This window comes from Mus musculus, chromosome 14 (genome assembly GCF_000001635.26).
Source record: "Mus musculus strain C57BL/6J chromosome 14, GRCm38.p6 C57BL/6J".
Lineage (NCBI taxonomy): Eukaryota > Metazoa > Chordata > Mammalia > Rodentia > Muridae > Mus > Mus musculus.
The window spans coordinates 19,014,409-19,016,768 of record NC_000080.6 but is presented as its reverse complement, the minus strand read 5'-3'; the positions used below and the strand labels follow the sequence as shown (position 1 = coordinate 19,016,768).

The 2,360-nt window shown below is 45.2% G+C and overlaps 1 pseudogene; it reads left to right on the top strand.

The window, feature by feature from the left end:
* Nucleotides 832–2,007, top strand: Gm6785 (predicted gene 6785; annotated as a pseudogene).

The window sequence follows — 2,360 nt, the reverse complement described above, 5'->3', positions numbered from 1 at the left end:
GGTCCAGTGTTCCTGTGAAGGGAAAACCAACCTGCTCTAATGCTTTCCTTGAGGCTACCCTTTTTAGTAAATTGAAAACACATAGTACTCCAAAGCACGTTTCTGTCCATTTTTCTTTATTACTTTAAACACTTCATGCTAAAATGTCTAGCACATAAGGACACATAAACTATCAGTTTAAAACCAAACAAACTCATTTAGTCCTATTTCATTTACATTCTTCCTGACAGTTAAGTATGTGCATGAAGCTGAGCATGGTAGTACATAGACACTGGGGCAATAGTGTTGAGAATTTCAGGCAGCATAAGCCACATAGCAAGACCTGCCTCAATAACCACAACTATGATAATATCATATGTGTGTGTACTAGAAAGCCAAGCCAATAAATAATAGGAATCATAGAACTATAGAGTCTAAATTTCATTGGCTTTTCTTATCAAAAGTAAGGGTGTCTAAAGGCAGAATTGATGTATGTCATGGAGACTTTTTATGTCCAAAATTCTCAGTCTTCCTGTCTCCATATCCCATGTGCTTGGAATTTAGATGTGATAGAGTATTCTCATACTTCTTGCAAACCTATCACAATATACAATGTGCAGTTAAACTTTTCTGAGACAATGACCTCTCTTTTAAATATAGTTTATAAGCAGTTCTCTTTGATTTTTTTGGGGGGACAAGAGATCATTCTGTAGCCCAGGCTATCCTAGACCTGTCTGTGTTGCTCAGATGGTCTTGAACCATGACAGTCCTGCCTCAGCCTCCCTAGTGCTGAGATTACACCTTCCAATGGTTTATCAGCTACCTCATCACCCACAAGAGTTTAGCAGACTCAGGTTCACAGCAAGGCCACTGACACAGGCGATTTTTGAAGGGGGAAAAGCAACATGATTTGCCTATGGACAGAGAGGCAGTGGGAACAGGCATACAATGGGAGGAGATTTGTCTGGTAAAAGTCAGAACACATCCAAAGGGATCTACACAATGGTTTCTCAGGATGTCTTCCTTCTAAAGAATCAGTCTCCATACTGGAACTTAAACCTGGAAGTTTATGTGACATTCTTCGTGATCTACAATGGGAAGGTGTTTGATCTGCTCAACAAAAGGCCAAGTTACATGTGCTGGAGGACAGCAGGCAGCAACTGCAGGCTGTGGGACTGCAGGAGTATCTGGTTACCTCTGCTGCTGATGTCGTCAAGATGATCAACATGGGCAGTGCCTGCAGGACTTCTGGACAAACATTTGCCAACTCCATTTCCTCCTGCTCCCACGCCTGCTTCCAGATTCTTCTTTGAGCTCAAGGGAGATTACATGGCAAATTCTCTTTGGTGGATCTGACAGGGAATGAACGAGTGGCTGACATGTCTAGTGCTGACCGGCAGACTCACATGGAGAGTGCAGAAATTAACAAGTCTCTCCTGCCTCTGAAGGAATGTATCCGGGCTCTGGGACAGAACAAGGCTCATACACCATTCTGTGAGAGCAAGCTGACATAGCTGCTGAGGGCGTCGTTCATTGGAGAGAACTCAAGGACCTACATGACCACCATGATCTCACTAGGCATAAGCTCCTATGAATAAATGTTCAACATGCTGAGATACACAGACAGAGTCAAGGAGCTAAGCCCTCACAGTGGGCCCGGTTGAGAGCAGTCAGTTCAGATGGAAACTGAAGTGATGGAAGCCAGCTCTAATGGGACTTCTCTGGCTGGCAATGAAGAGGAGCTGTCTTCCCAGATGTCCAGCTTTAATGAAGTCATGACTCAGATCAGGGAGCTGGAAGAGAGGGCCCTGGAAGAGCTCAGGGAGATCACACAGCAAGGCCCAAGCTGGCTTGAGCTCTCTGAGATGACAGATCAGCCAGACAATGACTTGGAGACCTTTGTGAACAAGCCAGAATCTGCCCTGACACAGTAGGCTAAGCAGGCTAGGCACTTCTCAAGGCCTGTGTCTAGTCATGCAACTAGAAGAACAGGCTAACAAATAAATAAACAGCAAGAAACGGCACCAATGATGACTTCAAATAAAGATCTGTTTGATAACATGCTAGCCTCTTCCCCTCCCCCAAAAACTTTGGGCACCTTCTGGCTTTGGTTAGGAACTGAGTTGGACAGATTGGGTAAATGTCAGGTTCCGGACATCATGCCCAGGAAAACTGAGGAGAGATGATGTTCTTTTCCTTGGTTTGGGGCAGGAAGAAGGAGTTTTAATGACTGCATCCTCTTCTCCCCCCTGTTGAAGGGGACTGCCATTTGGGTGGTTCCCCTGTAGAGAATCCAGCTGCTGGTAGAAACACTGTTAGGTGCAGGCTCTGGAAGAGAAGCAGTGCTTGTCTGCCTCCTGCTGCCTCTGGCCTTGCAGCAT